Here is a 22,413-nt window from a genome sequence, read left to right as displayed (position 1 = left end):
GATTAATCCAAGTGTTGGGATGAGATAAATCCAATGAATAAAAGAAAATACCCAAAAATGAGTAAATGCCCACATAAGATGAAGAGTTGCTGAGTACAAGGTTTATTAGTTAAAAATTATAAAATATTACTAAAAAAAAGAGATATTTTGGAGTAATCATATAATTTTGACACCTTGGTAAAGGAAAGGGGGAGCCTTCAAGGAGGCACCTATTTCACACATGTGAAGGAGTTTTAAACTAAAAAATATTAAGATATTTTTATCTCTCCTCTCTCCTTGATCAAACCAAATCAAAAAGGGAGCCAAACTTGTCCAAATCTTGTCCCTTCAGCCAAACTGAAGCTGGAAAATTCTAGAACTTAGTTGGACTCAGTTAGTGGCCTCCCTCACCTATAAATAAACCCTCATTCTTTTGTATTCTCATCTGTGAACTAGACCATGCCAATATTACATTAGAATAAGCATATTTTCTGTTATCCCCTAAAAATCCTCTACAATTTGGAAAGATTGGAGTTTCTCTCTCTCTTCAACCTTCCTTGGAGCTTTCCTTGACATACTAACCATTTCATTGGTTGGGGGCCTCTCCTAAGAATAGAGAATCAAGCAAAACAAGAGGTAAGGGGTGACTTTATGGTTTTTTCTTAATCTTCTAAATGTTTTTCACTTCTCAACCCCTCTCAATCTTGAGAAGTATTCAATTGAATGGTTTTTCAATGTAAATGAAGCTCTCTAATGAATTTTAATGATTAATCATATAAAGTTTACATTTATGCTTAATTTAGGATGTTTTTTATGTATATCTCTCTCTCCCCCAAAGAATGGTCATTCCTATGACCAATTCTATATTCAAATGATGCTTCTCATGGAGCAATTCTTAATTCTAAAAGTAAACTCTATGCTAATCAAGTTAGAGGCTGAAGAGGTGGATTTTTAATGATTTTATGTTACTTAAATTATGATAAACTTAGGAATCAAGTCTATAAATTGGATATTGTTCCAAATGATAGTTATTCTATCATATTGTATTACTAAACCTTATGCTTTTCAAAATTATTAAAATTATCAGTAATAGCAACAATGGAGCTATGGTAAAATTTTTAAAAATTAACAAATAAATCATTTTAATGCATAATGTGAAAAGAGGACTTCCTGCCATATTCTAGGATTAGTCATCGTAGGTTAAATGAATAGTTCTCATCATATTCATGGAAAATTAATTTTTAATATTTATGCATAACTAGTTAATTAGAGAAAAAGAGAAATTTTTAGTAATTTTATTTTTATGATAAAAGAGGAATTCCCATGATAATTGAGATCCAGGTATTCCAATGGAGAAAGAGAAAAATTAGAATATTAAACTAATGGATATTTTATTTAAAATTAAAGAAGAATTTTAGTTAAATTTATTCTTATGCATAAATAAATTTAAATGATGAAAGAGAAATTTTCACCATATTTGGAATTCAATCATTTAAATGAGAAAAGTGGAAAGGTGGCACTCTTCTGGGGTTGCCTTGATTTTGGCGTGGGGGACCCTGATTGGACTAATACGAAGGAGTCTGTCTTTGAATTGTGGGACCCTGGATTCCTTGGCCCATAGAAGGAGATGGGCAATCCTTGAGCTGGTGCCCAAACCCCTGATATTCAAAGCACCTGTTCTCACTTCGAAGCTCTTCCCTCCGCACTTTGGAAAGAGCCAGAGTTCCTGAGAAAGAGCTTCAAGGAAAAGGTCTTTCTTCATTCCTGAAATTTTGTGATTCTAGATTCTGGTTGGGACCTTAATGTCTCTTTCGAGGCGAAAGGTTGGAAGAACTTCTCGGGTGTCTGGAATCTCTTGAAGGATGAGGGAATTGGCTTTGGCAAAGTCCTTCACCATTCTTATAGCTTTAGCCATGGAAACTGGCTTGGCATTCTTGATCAAGGTGTCTAAAGGTTCAAACTTGGCCATAAGTTGCTCTTCGTCTAGCGGTGGTTACTTGAGGAAAAGAGCAAATGCCTGGTGATATTCTCCAATAGTTTTTTCTCCCCTGGTTTAGCTCTAAGAATTCATTCATCTTGGTTTCTTTCTAAAAATCTGAGGGGACAAAATCTCTTCCTTAGATAGGCTTTGAGATCATTCTAAGACTGGGTATTCCTATCTAGATGGTTAGTATCACAATGATTTCTCCATGCCACCCTGGCTGTTTCCACAATCTTCAGCCTAGCGAGAGCCATTTTTCTCCTCTCGTTGTATCCGGTGACATCAAAATATTCCTCCATGGCTTCAACAACCCACTTCTCCACCACCACAGCCTCGCCCAAGTTCTCCCCTTCACCTTTGAAGGGTCCTAGCTGAGTTCTGTGAAGAGCCTTGCAAACGTCGAGGTCAAGCTCTTCCTCATCTCAGTGAGAGGATCTAGTTGACGCGGCCATGGTCATCACTCGCCTCATGATTCTGCCAAAAATGATACATTATTAAATTTTTATTTTGATTTCGTCATCAACGAGATCCTAAGACTTAAGAGGTTTGGAAAATAATTCCTTAAACAAGATAAACTATGTTATTGGAGATCTATGACATATGTTCGAGAGAGTAGTAGATTTTGCTTCATCAATTCTTCATATACTAAACAATCACTTATACAACACAGAATTTTTCCACAAAACATTTCTTTATTTATATAAAGGTTGCAATATGTACATAGAGCATCTCGGCTCCAGAAAGTCAAAATCTCCTTGAGAAATGCATAAGACGGCGATACTGGGCTACAGACATGCCCTGATACAAATTTTCCCTCACTGCCAAGGGAGCTACTATCTTCTCCTTTTTGGAGGAATAAAGGGCTAAGAAGTGTGTAGATATGGCATATGGCAGGAAAGTCTGAAATCTCGAAGAGTAGGGTGATATGAAATAACACCATGAATCACTTTTAGCCTCATCAGAATCATGGCCAACGAGATATTTTCCCTTAGCATCACACGCTGGTCACAAGAGGTGTGGACATACTGCTGCCCTGCAAACCACTTCTGCTGCCGTCTCTCTACTAGTAGGTATGGGAAATATAAATCCTTGAAATGGCTTGGCTTGTTCAAGTTGTAGTAGAAGAGATGAGATCCTCGAAGGCGAAAGCAGTCAATCTTGTGATTGGGTGAGATCGGGAATACCGGATAAGTGTGGAACTTCCATCTATAAAACCAAATTCTTGTTGATTAAAATCTTAATTAATGAAGCTTAAGGAATGAAAATACAATACTCTTTCTGAGTTTTTATTATAAATTTCTGATAAGAATTCATTTTTCCTTATTAGCTTTCAACAAAGTCGCTGATACCAGCTCTAAGACCCCCGCCCCCTTCAACGGTGCTGGTGGCAGAAGCGGCATCAGCCTCTCGCGCTGTCATGCCATGGCACGTCTATGGTGTGAAACCATGCATGTGAGGCCATTAAATATAAATCTAGATGCATGGGATTAAGTGCCATGACTTGAGTCATTTTATGATGCCTATGTACATATGTTCATATTGAGGTTCAATAAGACGAGCTGAGGCTGAGCCAGGTCTCGAAGCCTCTGTACATAAGTGTGGTGTGAATCATGAAGTTTTTATGCTTATGGTGAACCTTGAGGTAGCACGAATTATCAATGAACCAAAAGCAGCATCACTTTCTTATGGGGCTGACAAGAAAGAGGGATTAGTTGTAGTTTTTGATCTTGATGGAGGCACAAGAAAGACTGAAGGACCATAACTGATCACTTCTAGAGAGGGAGTAGATAATATGATTGAAGATGCATCCATGCAAAATGGCATTATGAACGTTTCTTCTGGGATGGTAGAAGATTTAAAAGATGCTAGCAATGCAGAGAATGCCAAGGTTACATCACCAGAGGAAACATTTACATTGCTGAAGGAAGAAGGACTAAGGGCAGTTGAGGCAGAGCTGAAGGCTTGTGAGCTCGTCCTTGCACAGTATGAGGCAGATCTTCTAAGTATTAAGAGCTTAAAAGAAGAGTTCAAAAAGAGGCTTTGAGAACATCAACAGCTGCAAAGATAGCAAGAGCAGTTACTGGGGGAAGCGAGTGAGGAGTTGATTCCCGAGTACCTTGGCTTTGTCAAAGGTGTGGTTGATTCAGAAGATTTGCCCCTGAACATCTCCCGTGAGATGCTGCAGCAAAACAAGATCCTGAAGGTTATAAGGAAAAATCTTGTTAAGAAGTGCCTCGAGCTGTTTACAGAGATTGCAGAGAACAAGGAGGATTTTGACAAGTTTTATGAGTCTTTTGGAAAGAACATTAAACTTGGAATCCATGAGGATAGTTCCAACAGGGCAAAGCTTGGCGACCTACTACGTTATCATTCTACTAAAAGTGGTGACGATATGACTAGTTTTAAAGAACTATGTTACATGTATGAAGGATGGGCAGAGTGACATCTATTACATCACTGGCGAAAGTAAGAAGGCTCTGGAAAATTCTCCTTTCCTTGAGCGTCTGAAGAAAAAGGGCTATGAGGTACTCTTTTTGGTTGATGCAATTGATGAATATGTGACTGGACAGCCAACATGGAGCGAATTATGAAGGCGCAGGCCTTGCGCAATAGTAGCATGTCCGGCTATATGTCCAGCAAGAAGACAATGTGGAGATCAATCCTGATAATTCAATAATGGAAGAGCTTAGAAAGAAGTCTGAAGCTGATAAGAATGATAAGTCTGTGAAAGATTTGGTCCTACTACTGCATGAAATTGCGCTTCTTACCTCTGGGTTCAGCCCTGAGGACCCCAACACCTTTGGAGGAAGGATTCACAGGATGTTAAAGCTGGGCTTGAGTATAGATGATGATGCTTCTGCCTCGGCAGATTTTGATGTAGACATGCCGCCTCTTGAAGACGATGCTGATGCAGAGGGTAGTAAGATGGAGGAAGTGGACTAATTGAACCTCTTAAGAGGTAGCTGGTTTGCAGTATAGCCCGCAGGTCAGGAAGGTGGCATCTTGCATGGCAAAAATAGGAAGGCATTTAAAAAAAAGGAATATTTGAATTTTAAGCAAAAAAGGGGGCGTAGCGTATTTTCATTTTGGGAAACGCGAGTTTTTGGCTGCAAAAGGGAATTCTGCCCGAATTCCTTGCGGAAAAAATCAGAAATAACCAGACGGCGCAGAGATGAAGGGGGAGAAGTGTGTAGAAAAGGGAGGAGAGAGAACCAGAGCTCGCTTTTTGCATATTATCTTGCTTTAGAATTATAGCTTCTATTCGAGCCTTGTAGGGGTTAGAATTGGAGAGTAATAGAAGCTTTATTTAGTGATATGCATTCCAAAATTTTTCAAATATGAAGTGAACTGCTGCCCGATTTTATGCAAGGAGAGAATTCGACGTAGAAGCTCATGGAGATGACATGAAATTCGTTTTTTAATGAAACAGAGATAAGCTTTTTATGAATTCGATTTCAAAAATCGTAATTCCTTAGAGTGGTAAAGGTTTTAGTTTTAAGGCTTTAATTACCTCAAAAATAAAAACTCTTGGTAAAAGCCTTAATGCTTATGGCCTTAGAGATTGGAGAGTTTTTCTTGAATTTGAGAGTTTTGGAGTTTGAATGTTCCAAAGTTCAAGGTGGTTTTGATTCTGGAACCTTGTAAGAGAATGCTTGATTGGATTTTATTTTTGTGAACATGAAGCTTTGGAAATTACATGATGATGTATATATGCCATATGTTATTTTTGCTTTTGTGAGTTGTTGGAATCTGAAAGCAGGTTTTCATGAGATCAAGAGTCATCTTGAAATGGTGATGTTGGCAATATATGAAATATGTGATGTGAATGGTCACATGTATGTGGAAATCTTTTGAAGATTGTGTTGTGCCTACATGTGTTATGTATGAGGCACTTGGATAAAGGGTCAAGAGATCTATGCTTGGAACTGGTCATGCTCTTGACACATAACTTATGTGCAATCATCAAGTTGAATTCGGGGATGTTTTGAAGTGAATTGGTACATGTACATGTTATCCAAAATGGAGATGTCTTATGCCCCTTGAAGAGATATATATTCTATTTCCTTGCTGGGATTTGAAACGACTCTCATAGCCAGAAGTCTCACACTTGCCCAGCAATACCGCCCACGTCACGACAGCTTTGGTGAACCCGACGTGAAACTGCTGGGGTGAGAGTTAGTGGTGAAATACACAGTGCAAGCTATGGCTGAGAATCCTGAGGGACAGGGGGTTCATTTTGAACCCAGGGTTATGCAAATGTTTCAGATGTTTATTATGTATATGCAACAGCAGCAAGCGGCTGAGAGGGGGCAAATTTCCACGACTAAAGCACTGCAGTCAATCGTGAAGAAGGTGGATCAATTTGATGGTAAAGACATTACAAAGTACCTGCGCAATTACACAAAGGAAATGGAGCTAAACAGGGTGACTGAGGAGGATATGGTTCGAAGCTTTGAGCTGGTATGTGTTCCTGAAATAAGAGAGTGCATAAGAGGATTACAGGCAAGCAGAAATTGGGAGGAGTTCAAGCTTGCTTTGAAGGATGATTATTTCGTGGAGGATTCTGAGCGGGTGACCAAGCGAACTTTCTTGGAGTGGGTTACAAAACCCAAAATTGGAATTTCTACCATAGAGTTGCTAAGAGAGTTTGAAAAGCGCTATGCCCAGCTGTCAAGGATAGAGCGCACAACCTTAGACAGGGAAAAAACAGAGCTCTTCTTACAAGCAGCTGGAAAAGTTCTCCAAGAAAAACTGGAAATTCTTCTTGAGGATAAGGATACAGAGCAGGGGTTAAAGAATGATTGGAATGATGTCGAGGATGCAGTCACCATGCTAGCAAAGCGGCAGCGAAGGAGGGATAAAATGGTGATGAGCTCGGTAACTCCTATAACTGTTACCCTTGAGAACCTACCAAAACCTGCTGCTGCAATCCCAAAGGTAGAAGGGCCGATGGATGAGCTTATTAAGGGTATGCGAGACCTAAAACTAAAGATGTCCAAGATTGAGGAAAAAGGGCTACCATTAGGGCAGGCTTCTATGCAAAAGCCTCAAACCAAAGAAGGGTTTACATTCAGATGTATACAGTGTGATGACCCAGAACATGCGAAGAAAGACTGTGCCAGCTATAAGGAAGCTCTCAAAAACCAACTTGTATTTTTCAAAGATGGAAAAATCCACCTTACAGAGACTGGTCTTCCGTTAAGCGCACAAACTTTGGGAAAGGAGGGATGAAAAAGCTGGTTGAGGATATGGCTGCTAGCCATGCCATCTCTATGGTTGAGGCAGCAACCTATGGGTTAAAATCTAGACTATCAAAGTAGGAATCTGAGAAGGATGAAGACTATGAGAGTGAAGATTTTTGCCCATCAACAATGGAGGTAATTGCGCAAAGAAGGTGTCTAAGAAGGCTTTGCATGAGGAAGGAGACTGTATACGTCTTGAGACTGGATGGGAAGAGCCTGTGGATTCTTTATCTGTTCATGCCTACATTGCAAAATGCCAGAATAATGAGGCACAGGTAGAGGAAAAGCATAAGAGGGAAAATGAGGAAGGAGGGTCATCAAAAAGGGTCACTCATGGTAGTGGAAAGAAGGACCCTGGGCCATCACATGTGCCTCCACCACATAACCAGCCTCCACAGGAAGTATCAATGGAAGAAGCGCCAGCAAAGATGAAGCATGAGAAGGAGAAGGGTAAAGGGAAAAGTCCGCTCTACAAGCTCCAATCTGATATTAAAGCCACAACGGATCTCAAAAAGGTGCTAGAAGAAAGGATTCTAAATAGTAGGGTGGAATTTACATTAGGGGAAGTCTTGGGGATTGCAAAGAAAGAATTCCATGATGAGATAATTGATATTATACGAAGGAAAAGGTAGTCCATAATTGAATCTATTCCATCATAGGGGGAGACAAGCACTTCCAAGACTCATGGAGTACAGGTATAGCAAAAGGAAGAGAGAGAGAATGTGGTGGAATGGAGTCACTCTACTGGAGGAGCACGACAAGTGCGCTTTGTGGATGAGGGTGATGAAAAAGAAGTTCTTGCAAAAAGTCATTACTCCAGGAACCATTGGGCAAGGGCCACTACTGAGACCCTTGTCAAGATAGGAGACTTGGAAGAGCCGTATGTCGCTCTAATCGACCATGGGTCTGAAATAAATCTTATGGCTAAAAACCTCTACAACAAATGTAAGTGGCCAATGGATGTAGATCACGGGTGGATGATTAAGGTGGCTAACAACTCATCTGGAGAGCTCTATGCAGCCTATCCAAATGTAAGGATAACTATAGGGGATGTGAAAGATGATCAGAACTTCTTCGTCCAGGAGATGTCATCATATCCCCTCATCCTTGGGCAACCCTATATTACAGCTGCTGTGAGGATGGAGACAAAAGTCTTGGACGATGGCTCGGCGTATGCAAGAATAAGGAGCAAAGATGGCAAGAAAGCTGTTCAGTTCTTGACAATTTGCATCAACCATGAAAGGAACCGCGAGTCTCTTCGAGAACAATCACTCCCAAAGATAAACAGAGAATTCATGAACTACAAGGAGATGAGGGATTTTGGCCAGGTGCCATTGTAAAGCGGGATTGCAATGGTACAAGGGGCAATGAGTTCTCGCAGGACTCAATCAATGTAAATAACTTTTCAGCAAACTTTCAGAGATTCTCTAGCTATGGGTCAATAGTCTTTGTAAAAACCAAGGATTTGAAGCGTAGTATGCATCGATATGTACAAAATGTACAAAAAAGTCTTGAGCAGTGTGGTCTTTTGGAGAAAAATGAGTTTATTTTAGGTGTGCTTGACAAGGTGTCATTTGTGGATACTATGGGTGAGCTTTTTGCCATGGAAAGCTCATGCTTACAGGGTGGGAATGAGATGGTAAAAGTGTCATCTGTGGGGATGTATGATATAATCCGGGAATTTGAGGGAATGGAATGTAAAAACAAGTATTGTGAGATAGATGCTCGTGTTGATACAAAGTATAAAACGGTTGCAAAGAAGGTGAAACCAGTTGCCTTGCCCCTACCACTAGAAAGCAAGGAGAAGATAGATGAAGCCTCTATGCAACTGAATCTCAGAGATCCGAAGAAAATTGGGCATAAGTTTACACAGGAAACCCTAAAAGAGCTGAAGATCGGTGACAAGGATTTCCTGTTACCAGTTGAAAAGGAATGCTTTGAGGAGATGCTTGTAAAACATGGGAAGGCCTTTGCTTTTCAGTCGCATGAGATAGGCTGTGTTGATCCAAGCGTAATAGTGCCAATGGTGATCTTCACTGTTCCACATGTGCCCTGGAACCTGCGGGGCCGATTCCAGTACCAAAAATTCTCTTGCCAAAGCTGATGGAATTACTAAAAGAAAACATCAGGATGGGAATTTTGGAGCCATCATGCGCTCCATACTCCAACAGATGGTTTACCGTGCCAAAGAAAAATGGAGCATTGCGCTTCATTCAAGACATGCAACCTGTAAACAAGGTCACAATCAGAAATGTGGGAGCAGGTCCGATTGTGGATGAGTTTGCAGAAGCATTTGCAGGGAAAGCTATATACTCTATGGGTGATCTGTATTCGGGATATGATCAGTTCCAGCTGGATATACAAAGCAGGGACTTGACCACAATGAAAACTCCTTTGGGTTTGGTAAGGATGTGCACCTTACCATAGGGAGCCACCAACTCAATGGCACATATGATGAATGGTATGAATAAAGTCTTGCAAGACTTCATTACACAAATAACTATGCCTTTTTTGGATGATGTGCCCATAAAAGGCTGTGATGAGAAAGATAAAGATGGGGATTTGGATTTGAGGGGGTGCCGCAAATTTGTGGCAAATCATATAAAAGATTGTGACAAAATCCTATCCAGGCTTGAAGAGGTGAATCTTACTTTCTCTGGAATGAAATCAGTGTTTGGAGTTGGTGAAGTACTAATCGTGGGGCATCTTTGTAATACTAATGGACGCCGACCTTGTCCAGCCAAGATAGATGCAATACAAAGAATGAAAGAGATATGCATTAATGTTACAGAGGTGAGGAGATTTCTTGGTGCATGTGTCTTTAATGTTATATGGATCCCACATTATGCACATGTAGCAGATCCTCTCTACCAACTTTTGAGGAAAAATCAGAGATTTTTATGGAATGCTACACATATTAAAGCTATGCGAAAGCTGAAATGTCTGCTCCAAACATCACCTACTCTAAGGAAGGTAGATTATGAGTGTGGCAGGCCTATGATTGTAACAGTTGATACTAGTCCTACTGGGATAGGATGGGCAGTAGGGCAAGATGATGAGGATGATCATAGGTATATAATCAGCAAAGGTACTAAGCATTCGCCAATGAAATTATCCGCAGATCAAGAGGGAGTTATGGGGAGTAGTCACTGCCTTAAAAAGTGAAAAAGAATATCTCATTGGGGCATCCGTGCTTGTGGAAATTGACTACTTGCCACTCCTTGGGATGATTGCAAGCTGCACCACTCCAAATATTGCTATGCTCAGGTGGATTGCCTATATCAAGTCACTAAATCCCGAGTTTGAGCATATTGCAGGAAAGGATAACCCAATTGCAGATATGCTATCAAGAGCCAGGTATGAAGATGAAGAAGGGATGATTAACAACATTGATGATGTAGGCACAAAGTTCTATACTACTGCACATGCAAAAGGGGACCATGCTTGCTTATCAAATGCACTTGAGTCTTTTACTGAGGAAATGTATGAAGGAGATTGGTTGCTTATTGGCCAATACTTGAGTACCTTGACAAGGCAGGAAAATTGGTCTGACTTAGAATTCAGGAGGATCCGCAGAAAGGCATATGGGTATTTTCTAAAGAATGGATACCTGTGGAAGCATCCTAAGCAGAGAAATGCTATGCCACAGAGAGTTATATGTGATAAAGAGACTCAAGGGAAGCTCATGAAAGAATTCCATGAGTCTCTGGGCTGGACATCGAAGTGTGTGGGCCACCTTGTTAACAATCTAGAAATGGGATTGATCATGGTGAAGGACATAGATTAAGCATAAGATTAAGGTGGATTAAACCAGACTAAAAACTCCATGAGAGAGAGAGAGATTGCACACTCAACACTATTCCCTTGTATTGCATATCACAATGAACCATACAATGATATAGACTCTCTAGCCTTATCCCACTTTACACATCATCATCCATGTGGCAACTCCTTTTCCACTCTTTTGGTCAACTCTCACACACCATGCAATATTACATGTGGCATTCCTTTCTCACCACAATATCTTGCACCTCTAGGGTGCTTTCCCACATACACACAACACCGCGATTACATCTCTCAACACCCCCTCTTAATCGAGGTGTTCCACAACTCACCCATCATCCATCACCCATATCAATGTAGCATTGCACAAACACAATCGCTACCTATCAACACTCCCCCTCAATGATACATTGGAGTGTCCATCAACCAAGCATGTGTGCCCGTGTCTATCATCTTAGACACCTAGTCCATTTTGAGCCAACTCGCTCACAGCGGAATCACTAAGTCCGATTTGAACATGGAAGTTCGGGTGGGAACCAACCCATGCGCATGCACCTCACACGTGCATCGCTCTTGCACACATCACAACAACCATTTTGAGCTTCTCGGTGAGCTCGGGCATGGTTACCCTCATACCATGGGTGAATACATATCTCGTTTTGAGCTTCAAGCTTAGGTACAGTTACCCTTTTCATACATGGGTGAAAAATACAATGCCTTTGACCAAATCCACGTAATGGACCCTCATAAAATCTATGTGAGAGAATACAATCCTTTTTATGCATCAAGGCAAGGGCAGGACACCCATCCGCTATGGTTTTAAAAAAAACACCATGGCTTTTGGAAAGCCAATACTTACCCTAATATCCATAGGGTTTTTTTTAAATAGCCACAAAAAAAACTATCATTTTGGCTATCTCCTCCTCTCTACGTTGAATGCAGGCTGTGGAGTCGATTCGGCTGCACGCGTCAGATTCCCTAACAGTGTGTGTCAGATTCCCTGACACACACAAGGTCGGCTTTCTTGCCTTCCTCTCCGGCTCCAACTTGTTCTCTGCCTCAAGGCTGCTCTCTAAATACCTTACCTGCTCCATCGTCAGCCTCTGTTCTGCTTCTGCACAGTAGCTATGGTGGTCTCCTTCCGCTGTCTTCAGTAGCTGCAGTAGCTTCAATGCTGTGCCCTACTCTCTCTGGCTTTGTGTGCCACAACGATGCTGACGGAGTTCCCTGCACAATGGACATGGCTATCAGAATGCCACTTGTGTGACTGGCTATCTTTAGTGCTATCGCCTGTTACACCTTGATGATCTATTGCTCTCAGCCTCGTCAATACTGACATTTTTCTTTGCACCGCCTACTGCTTGTTTTTTTCTACAACTCGGTAATGCTACCGGTCTTGCTGTCTTTCAAACTGCTGCTATGTTGCTTTGCTTAGTACTCTTATGCAAAACACTGTTATGCCTTCGTCTCTACTTTGTGGTGTGCGTCGGACCAGCCCCCCGCCGATGCTTGTCTCCTTTGCTTGCTTTATCTAAGCTCCCATGACTGTTGTGTGGGACCTTGAACTTCATTGCTCTACTAGCTCACAAGAATTCTTCCTCTACCATGCCATATTGATGTTGCCTTTCTGCAATGCTGCACAATTCGTCTTACAGCCATCATATTGCTAATCTTTACATTTCCAAAGCACCATCTTCTCTAAGGTGCTGCTGCTCCTTTTTCTTCATGTTCAAGAGCTTCTTTTACATGTTTTGGTGAAGCTCTATGTGCCCAGCCTTTCTTTCCAAGGTTCCAACAGCCATTGACATGGCCATTGTAAGCTTTAGACTAAGCTTCACTACTTGCATGCTACTTCCTTGCATACAAACTGTAAGGGTGCTTCTTCACATGGTCTCTAAAATGAAACCATAGGTGCATAACCATGTGGAAACTGCCAAGGTTTCCATCCCCTTCTTTGCTCTCTTTCATTGAGCAACTATTCACAAGTGCATCCTCTTCTTGATGCACACACATGTGAACTCCATTGAGTTCACCATCTCACTTTCCATCATCTTGACAAGCATGCACCTCCTCCACTCTTTGCTTGGAAGCAAAGAAGCAACCCTTATACATTGAGCATTTTTCCATGCTCAAACACAAAACTTTGAGGCAAAACTTTACAAAACCAACCTTCTTGAGGCATAATCAGCAGCATATCTTCTCTTGGTAGCTTCTCCTTGATGATGATGAAGACTCCATAGCCTTCATAATGCTGAAATCTCCATTTTCAGCTTCCTTGATGATGAGCAAGCTCTTCGTGTTGCAAAACTCCATTTGCAACTCTCTTGGGCAGCTTCTATGCAACCTCCTTGTTGCAAATCTCCTCTTAAATCCTCACAAATTTTTTTTCATAATAAGTTGAAAAATAATGCTTAATCAAAGAAACTCATAAACCAAGCTAATATACATAATAAACACCATGACCAAGAGCCCATTTGGCTCTGATACCATGTTAACAATCTAGAAATGGGATTGATCATGGTGAAGGACATAGATTAAGCATAAGATTAAGGTGGATTAAACCACACTAAAAACTCCATGAGAGAGAGAGATTGCACACTCAACACTATTCCCTTGTATTGCATATCACAATGAACCATACAATGATATAGACTCTCTAGCCTTATCCCACTTTACACATCATCATCCATGTGGCAACTCCTTTTCCACTCTTTTGGTCAACTCTCCACACACCATGCAATATTACATGTGGCATTCCTATCTCACCACAATATCTTGCACCTCTAGGGTGCTTTCCCACATACACACAACACCACGATTACATCTCTCAACACCCCCTCTTAATCGAGGTGTTCCACAACTCACCCATCATCCATTACCCATATCAATGTAGCATTGCACAAACACAATTGCTACCTCTCAACACACCTTTACCAAAATATAGGAAAGATATTGGTGGAAAGGAATGTACAAGGATGTATCCCAATATGTGGAAACATGCATGGTATGTCAAATGTACTCGAATGTGCGACATCGTGATGGCCTGAAACCAACCTACCCACCTGCCATGCACTACAAATGGGTAGTGGATCTAGTTACAATGCCCTTGGGAATCTGGCAGATGCGGTACGTAGTACTTGCAAGAGAAGACCTGACAAATCAGGTAGAAGAGCGTGCTCTTAGAACAAAGAGCACGGAAACAGTATGCAAATTTCTCTTGGAAGATGTGATTTGTCGGTATGGTTGTGTTGGAAAAATAACAGCTGACAGGGGTGAGCTAGATGCTGAAGAAGCAAGGGAATTCTTTTCTAGAATTGGCATCAGATTGGCCCTAACATGTGCTTACAACCCTGAGGGCAATGGTAAAAGGGAGCGAGGACATCCTCCAATCATTAAAGCTTTGGCTAAGGCATGCAGAGGAAGAATGTGGGAGTGGCCAAGGCTGCTACCATATGCTTTATGGGCCGACCGTACAACTCATAGCTCAGTGACAGAATACATGCCTGCAGAATTAATGTATGGTCAGAAGCCGGTAATGCCAGTTGAAGAAGGAGTCCCAACTTGGAATCTATTACCCTGGGTGGAAGAATTGAACAGGGAAGACCTCCTTGCATTGCGAATGAGGCAGTTGGAGAGAAGACCTGAAGATGTAGAGCTTGCTAAAGCTCGTTTGAAAGATGCAAGGTTGAAAAATAAAGAAAGATTTGATAGAAGACACAGACTCCGTCCAAAAACCATTGAAGAAGGTGATTGGGTCCTAATGTATGATAGTAGTCTTGACCAGTTCACTGTGCAAAGGAAGTTTGCAAAAAGATGGTTTGGCCCTTACATTGTCAAGCATGGAAATGCCACGTATACCCTGTGTGAGCTTGATGGAACAGAGATAAAGAATCTTGTAGCAGGCAAAAGGATCAAGATGTTTAAAAGAAGGCATGACAGGGATCCTTTTGATTTGCAGGAGACTCAAGATGAAAGGCTTGATAGTGATAGCATGGATATGGTTGAAGAGGAAGAGGATGATCTTCCTGGTAATGTAGAAGATGAAGACGACATCCAGATATATGTGGATCTTGATGATGATTTCGCATATACCAGAGGATGTGTAGGTTTAGAGGGGGCGGATGTCGTGCCATGGCACGTCTATGGTGTGAAACCATGCATGTGAGGCCATTAAATATAAATCTAGATGCATGGGATTAAGTGCCATGACTTGAGTCATTTTATGATGCCTATGTACATATGTTCATATTGTAAATGAGGTTCAATAAGACGAGCTGAGGCTGAGCCAGGTCTCGAAGCCTCTGTACATAAGTGTGGTGTGAATCATGAAGTTTTTATGCTTATGGTGAACCTTGAGGTAGCACAAATTATCAATGAACCAAAAGCAGCATCACTTTCTTATGGGGCTGACAAGAAAGAGGGATTAGTTGCAGTTTTTGATCTTGATGGAGGCACAAGAAAGACTAAAGGACCAGCAAACTGATCACTTCTAGAGAGGAAGTAGATAATATGGTTGAAGATGCATCCATGCAAAATGGCATTATGAACGTTTCTTCTGGGATGATGGTAGAAGCTTTAAAAGATGCTAGCAATGCAGAGAATGCCAAGGTTACATCACCAGAGGAAACATTTACATTGCTGAAGGAAGAAGGACTAAGGGCAGCTGAGGTAGAGCTGAAGGCTTGTGAGCTTGTCCTTGCAGAGTATGAGGCAGATCTTCTAAGTATTAAGAGCTTAAAAGAAGAGCTTCAAAAAGAGGCTTTGAGAACATCAACAGCTGCAAAGATGGCAAGAGCAGTTACTGGGGGAAGTGAGTGAGGAGTTGATTCCCGAGTACCTTGGCTTTGTCAAAGGTGTGGTTGATTCAGAAATTTGTCCCTGAACATCTCCCGTGAGATGCTGCAGCAAAACAAGATCCTTAAGGTTATAAGGAAAAATCTTGTTAAGAAGTGCCTCGAGCTGTTTACAGAGATTGCAGAGAACAAGGAGGATTTTGACAAGTTTTATGTCTTTTGGAAAGAACATTAAACTTGGAATCCATGAGGATAGTTCCAACAGGGCAAAGCTTGCCGACCTACTACGTTATCATTCTACTAAAAGTGGTGACGATATGACTAGTATTAAAGACTATGTTACACGTATGAAGGATGGGCAGAGTGACATCTATTACATCACTGGTGAAAGTAAGAAGGCTGTGGAAAATTCTCCTTTCCTTGAGTGTCTGAAGAAAAAGGGCTATGAGGTACTCTTTTTGGTTGATGTAATTGATGAATATGCGGTTGGACAGCCAACATGGAGCGAATTATGAAGGCACAGGCCTTGCGCGATAGTAGCATGTCCGGCCAGCAAGAAGACAATGTGGAGATCAATCCTGATAATTCAATAATGGAAGAGCTTAGAAAGAAGTCTGAAGCTGATAAGAATGATAAGTCTGTGAAAGATTTGGTCCTACTACTGCACGAAACTGCGCTTCTTACCTCTGGGTTCAGCCCTCAGGACCCCAACACCTTTGGAGGAAGGATTCACAGGATGTTAAAGCTGGGCTTGAGTATAGATGATGATGCTTCTGCCTCGGCAGATTTTGATGCAGACATGCCGCCTCTTGAAGACGATGCTGATGCAGAGGACAGTAAGATGGAGGAAGTGGACTAATTGAACCTCTTAAGAGGTAGCTGGTTTGTAGTATAGCCTGCAGGTTGGGAAGGTGGCGTCTTGCATGGCGAAAATACGAAGGCATTTTAAAAAAAAAAGGAATATCCAAATTTTAAGCAAAAAAAAGGGGGCGTAGCGTATTTTCATTTTGGGAAACGCAAGTTTTTGGCTGCAAAAGGGAATTCTGCCCGAATTCCTTGCGGAAAAAATTAGAAATAACCAGACGGCGGAGAGATGAAGGGGGAGAAGTGTGCAGAAAAGGGAGGGGAGAGAACCAGAGCTCGCTTTTTGCAGATTATCTTGCTTTGGAATTATAGCTTCTGTTCAAGCCTTGTAGGGGTTAGAATTGGAGAGTAATAGAAGCTTTATTTAGTGATATGCATTTTAAAATTTTTCAAATATGAAGCAAACTGCTGCCCGATTTTATGCAAGGAGAGAATTCGACGTAGAAGCTCATGGAGATGACATGAAATTCGTTTTTTTTTAAATGAAACAGAGATAAGCTTTTTATGAATTCGATTTCAAAAATCGTAATTCCTTAGAGTGGTAAAGGTTTTAGTTTTAAGGCTTTAATTACCTCAAAAATAAAAACTCTTGGTAAAAACCTTAATGCTTATGGCCTTGGAGATTGGAGAGTTTTTCTTGAATTTGAGAGTTTTGGAGTTTGAATGTTCCAAAGTTCAAGGTGGTTTTGATTCTGGAACCTTGTAAGAGAATGCTTGATTGGATTTTAGTTTTGTGAACATGAAGCTTTGGAAATTACATGATGATGTATATACGCCATATGTTATTTTTGCTTTTGTGAGTTGTTGGAATCTGAAAGCAGGTTTTCATGAGATTAAGAGTCATCTTGAAATGGTGGTGTTGGCAATATATGAAATATGTGATGTGAATGGTCACATGTATGTGGAAATCTTTTGAAGATTGTGTTGTGCCTACATGTGTTATGTATGAGGCACTTGGATAAAGGGTCAGAAGATCTACGCTTGGAACTGGTCATGCTCTTGACACATAACTTATGGGCAATCATCAAGTTGAATTTGGGGATGTCTTGAAGTGAATTGGTACATGTACATGCCATCCAAAATGGAGATGTCTTATGTCCCTTGAAGAGATATATATTCTGTTTCCTTGTTGGGATTTGAAACGACTCTCACAGCCAGAAGTCTCGCACTTGCCCAGTGATACCGCCCACGTCTCGACAACTCGGGGTAGGGATCCACACTCGGGGCCTCGTTCGCCGCGCTGCAGATATCCAGACAAGAGACTAGCTCGGCGGTTCCTCCGAAACCGAACCCGAAAAAACTTCCCTCACCCGGAATGCACGGGCGATTCCACCAAGAAAATCATCTAACAGGAGAAATGATCTAACAAGTCAAAGTCTTAACCAACTAAACTGATCTGACCAAACCCGAAAGTCACATGGCTAGATCAAGGAAGAGACTTGCACTAGGTCCATAGAATCACCGCTTTTTTCCTCCTTTGCGAGGCACAACCGATGATTCCCTCCCACAGAACAAGGGCCTTCCTAGGACTTATTCTAACTAATGTAACTTGATTGTAACTATTTGTATCGCAGAAATCCCCTGATCCAGCCCCAATCGGTCCATGGGTTAGCCAATCGCCCAAGCACTGTATCAGTGGGATTCCTTTATAAAACTTTGGTTATGTTTTGCCCGGGTACGAAAAAGAGTTCCCAGGTCCCCTAGCCGATGTTTCAAGCAAAATTCAAGGTAGTCATACCACTTACACACCCCAATATGAAATTGCCATTTTAACAGATTCAACTGTCTTTCAAACAATCTTTTAATGAAATCATAGTATTACTGATCATAATCCTCCAAAATATTGAGTCCATTGTTTTATAAAATATATCATCTGAACTCTCCGTTGAAGACCAGTTGGTCAACCAACGAGATCCAATATCAAAATTCCATTCACAAAAGTCATTATTTTGGTTCATCCGTATCTTCCTCGACGTACGCATGGGTGTCCTAGCAACCGCGAGCCCATGCATCACCTAGTCAGAATCCTCTACTGCGATCCTACTTAGATGTTCTAGCACTTCACTCAAGGACCGCTTTGTCGGTCTTCACCCATCGTACATAGGAAGTGTACCATTTTTACCATACTGAGGCTGGTCAAGACCTCAACAGGCTTTGCTACGCGAGCGAGGTCCCTCGACTCCCCGCAAGCTATTGCACAACAAGTCTCCCCTTAGTTAAACACATACCAAATGCTTCCTCCATAGCATTCTGGTGTTCTGGCATAAAACAGTCCTTCAAAGAAAACAGAGATTCTACGCAAGTAAAATTCTTGGTTTGAGATTGGTTTCACAAAACCCTTTTCCCTTAATCCAATTTTTCTTAAAATGACAATCATTGATCTCTCAATAGGGTAATCTACCCATCATTTGACTGAATTTTCAACTAGATTCTTGATGATTTCGGTAAGGGAAAACTATGCTAATTCAACGGTAGTCTACTCTTTGTGTCAAGAATTGGAATTGGTCTCACAAGGTTTTTGCTTGATTCAGATTTGAGAGATGGGCAAGTATTTTACTGGGCCACCCCTCTCGTCGCAGTCGTGGTCTAACCAAAATTATTCGGTTTATTTCTAACTTTGATTCCTAATAAGGATTTCCTTTAGATAAAAATCTAATGAACTTCTAATTGTAAGGAAAATTCCAACTTTATGAATTTCATTCCATAATAGATCAATAATTGGTTCTATATGAGAATATCGGATCTTTATAAAAATACTCTTCTTCTAATAATCTGATTTGGTTAAATATCAATTTGGTGATTTATCCACCTAAAATATCTAATAATATTTTTTCTACCAATTTAATTATCAATCCTAAGTTTCTAGGTAGAATTATGGTGAAAATTCCTCTTTTGTCACCAAAATTTAATTTAAACCTTTCTCTACTTAAAATAGCATAAAAATTCTTCTTTTAAATTGAATACAAATATCCATTTTTTTGAATATGCTAAAAATTCTTCTTTTTGCATTGAAATGATTGAATTCCAAATATCATGGGAAATCTTATTTTATCATTTAAAAATTCTTATACATAGAAAAAATTTATCTAAAATTTCTCTTTTTTAAACTAAATAAAATACCCATTATTTCAAATATATCAAAAATTTCTCTTTTTCTATTTAAATGATTGAATTCCTCTTTTTCTATTTAAATGATTGAATTCCAAATGTCATGGGAATTCCTCTTTTTTCATTTTAGTGATAATTTTTAATTTTTTTCTCAAAAGAATAAAACATTGTAATGCAAATATGATAGAAGATCTATTCTTAAACTTAAATCTAAACTATGAATTTGAATCTTAATTTTAACCTTAATCGTAAACTTAATTATGATTATTCTACTAGATTAAGCTATTTTCATTTTTTCTCTTTTTCCAAATTGATAGAATTATCTCTTTCCCATTTAGAATCAATTAAAGTAGTTTTTTAACTACTTATAAATAATCTAAAAGAATTGACCATTATTTTGTTAACATAAAAGCATAAAAATACCATTTTCTTATCCTCTAGCTTAACAAGCTTAGAGTTTGGTTTTGAAATAAGAATTTATCAATGAGAAGCTTTCTTTTGCTAAAGAATTAGCCATAGGAATGACTATTCTTTTTGGGAGAGAGAGATATACATAAGAAAGCATTCCAAATAAGCATAAAGATTAATTTTTCTTGATTACACATTAAAATTCTTGGGGAAAACTTGATTTGAATTTAAAACAAACAATTAGAAACTTCTCAAGCTTGAGAGGGGTTGAGAAGAGAAGTCATTTGAGAATATTAACAAAAAAACCATAAAATTCATTCTTACCTCAAGGATTAGCTTGCTTCTTTATCTAGAAGTGAAGCCCCTAACCAATCAATTGGTTTAGCAAGCGGAGAAGAGAGCTACAAGAGTTGTTGAAGAGAGAGAGAAGCTCCAAACTCCCCAAAAGTAGAGGATTTTTAAGAGAATAGAAAATATGATTATTTTAATGTAATACTGGCATGATATAGTTCACAAATGAGAATACAAAAGAATGAGGGTCTTTTTATAGGTGAGGGAGACCACTAATTGAGTCCAACTGGGTTCTAGAACTTTCTAGTTGAGTGAGGCCACTAACTGAGTCCAACTAGGTTCTAGAAATTTCTAGTTGAGGGAAGCCACTAACTGAGTCCAACTAGGTTCTAGAACTTTCTAGCTTTAGTTTGATTGAATTTGGACAAGATTTGGACCAGTTTGGGTCCCTTTTTGATCCACTTTGATCTAGGAGAGAGGAGAGATAAAAATATCACAATTTTTTTTGAATTAAAAAACCCTCCCACACATGTGAAGGAGGCGCGTACCTCAAAGGTCTCCCTTTCCTTTATTACCAAGGTGTCAAAAATTCATCATTTCTCTAAAATATCTCATTTTTTAAAGGAATATCTCTTAATTTTTAACTAATAAACCTTGTACTCAGTCAACTCTTCATCTTATGTGAGCATTTACTATTTTTTGGATATTTTCTTTTATTCTTTGGATTTATCTCATCCCAACACTTGGACCAATCCTAATCCTATTGGCCCGGCCATCCACACAGAATACACCTCAGTATGGAGCTTATCTGTGATGCCTTACAGTTTCCCAACCTGGACCAGTAGGCTGACCAATGCCCCCAAGCTGACCAGGGGCTTATACAAAGGCAAACCGAACAAAGATAAGGTAGAGTGGGCAAACATCACCGTGTCCTCCAGTTTCTACTCAATACACGCTGGACTGATAGATTCAGCAGGTGTAGCATGACTTCCTTGGCCCGTGTGCACCAAGGATAGATGGTTAACTGGGCAGAGTATCTTTACAAATGTAGTCTTTTTCTACCCCACAGGGAAAACTAGCAGCAGCCACCTTACTCACAAAAGTGCTTTATCATGCAACCGGGTGGCAGGAGTTACCTCGCACCATTCAGCAAAGTGGCCCTGACACGATGATCACATCTCTGCCCTCGCCCCAGTCCTCTCCCCACTCCCCACTCCCCACCAGAAAAGAGGCACCATCAGTCCTCTCCCCACTCCCCACTCCCCACCAAAAAAGAGGCACCACCCCAGGAACTCAAGGACAAAGAGCTGGTATCGCCCCACCGAGTCTAGGCCCTACACAGGAGGAGTTGGCAGGCAGTTGAGGAAATGAGAAGAAAGGCCATAGAGGAGGAGGATAAACAAAAGCAAGATTTCTTCCAATAGAACCTCTATGAGACACCACTCCCACACCACTTTACATATTTCCCATATTTCATAGAGGCTGGTCCCTCCTCCCCTGATGCATCGCAGTAAAATACATTACACACTCTTTGTTGGGCCCACAGTGAGGCAGTTTTTGATCCAGCTAAGCCTATTCCAAGAGCATGCAGCCCATGGCGATGTGCCCAAATTTGCCTTAGGATTTTCCCACATGGCCAAAGAATTGATCACACAAATGAAAGATTGTCACTACTGTTAATAGGAGGTCATTGCAACTTCGCAGTATAGCGAGAGATGTTACCAGGGCCATGGAACATGAGAGATAGATATCTGAAGCTCTCTACTAACCTCCAGCTACATGGCAAGTTTGATGAGAACATACACAGCAGCTCGGGCATGCCCTTGCCCGGATCACCGAACTCCAATAGCAGCAGTTCCAACATGCCTATGAAGCTTCTCAATGGGCACACCACAAACTTTTTGTCATGGAGACCCTCGCCCATGAATCCCAAGATTGAGCAAAAGCTACGGAGGAGGCCCTT

The 22,413-nt window shown here is 40.5% G+C and overlaps 2 pseudogenes across 1 annotated transcript; both read left to right on the top strand.

The window, feature by feature from the left end:
* Window positions 1-3,752: 3,752 nt before the first annotated feature.
* On the top strand, window positions 3,753-16,635 carry LOC147614554 (heat shock protein 82 pseudogene; annotated as a pseudogene). Its single transcript, XR_015263046.1, has 3 exons — window positions 3,753-3,950; window positions 4,038-4,955; window positions 16,506-16,635. The product of XR_015263046.1 is annotated as a heat shock protein 82 pseudogene (transcript).
* LOC147614553 (heat shock protein 82 pseudogene) lies at window positions 13,235-16,668 on the top strand (annotated as a pseudogene).
* Window positions 16,669-22,413: the final 5,745 nt, after the last annotated feature.

Source organism: Cibotium barometz, chromosome 42, assembly GCF_041138505.1.
Source record: "Cibotium barometz isolate CiBa-2024 chromosome 42, ASM4113850v1, whole genome shotgun sequence".
In the NCBI taxonomy this organism is placed as follows: domain Eukaryota; kingdom Viridiplantae; phylum Streptophyta; class Polypodiopsida; order Cyatheales; family Cibotiaceae; genus Cibotium; species Cibotium barometz.
Note: the sequence above shows the minus strand (reverse complement) of the source record. Positions and strands in the feature narration are given on the sequence as shown.